Consider the following 745-nt stretch of genomic DNA (forward strand, 5'->3'; position numbering starts at 1 on the left):
GTTCAGGAACAAGCAGGTTATCTGAGAAGATGATTAATTGTCTGTTTTAGTGTTTCTTTTGTGATATTTCTTTGTCAGACAACAAACGTCTGTTTCCAACATCCAGGATTTTATGGTTGTAGGTGTGTTGCGTTTTATAATAATAATATTAAGAGTGTAAATAAACCAAAAAGGAAAGATAAGTTTGTGACAAAATAACATATCTGCAAGTCAATATAAAGGTTGGAAATCGCTGCACTAAAGGTTTATAAACACTGAAGTCAAGTGTTACCATAGTAAATGACTTCATGCATAATAACACGTTTGTTTTTTTATTTTTTGTTGTACTAAATGTCAGGAAATGTCATTTTTATGGATACTTTGGTTTAGGAAACACTACTCAAACTGCAACTAGCTAATATTAACAGTTTAGTCAGAAAAAGTAAAAAGATGGCACAATTTCTCAAAACCTAAATTAAAATATTCAAAAGTCTTGTTTTATTTCACAGAAACCTGAAAATATTCAGTTTATTTTCATATATAATGAACGAAAGCATCAAATATTCACATTTAACTGTGAAATTTTGGTATTTTTGCTGCAGAATTGATTCATTATTCAATTATCCAAATAATCAATAAGGTCCAGCTGTGGCCTGTAGCTGATATATTTATTTAGTTAGTTATATTTTCTGATAATCAACTAACTGTTTCAGCTGTTCAGACGAGTCTCAATATCAAATATATTTCTGGATTTATATATAAACGA

This window comes from Thunnus albacares, chromosome 22, assembly GCF_914725855.1.
Source record: "Thunnus albacares chromosome 22, fThuAlb1.1, whole genome shotgun sequence".
NCBI classification, from domain to species: domain Eukaryota; kingdom Metazoa; phylum Chordata; class Actinopteri; order Scombriformes; family Scombridae; genus Thunnus; species Thunnus albacares.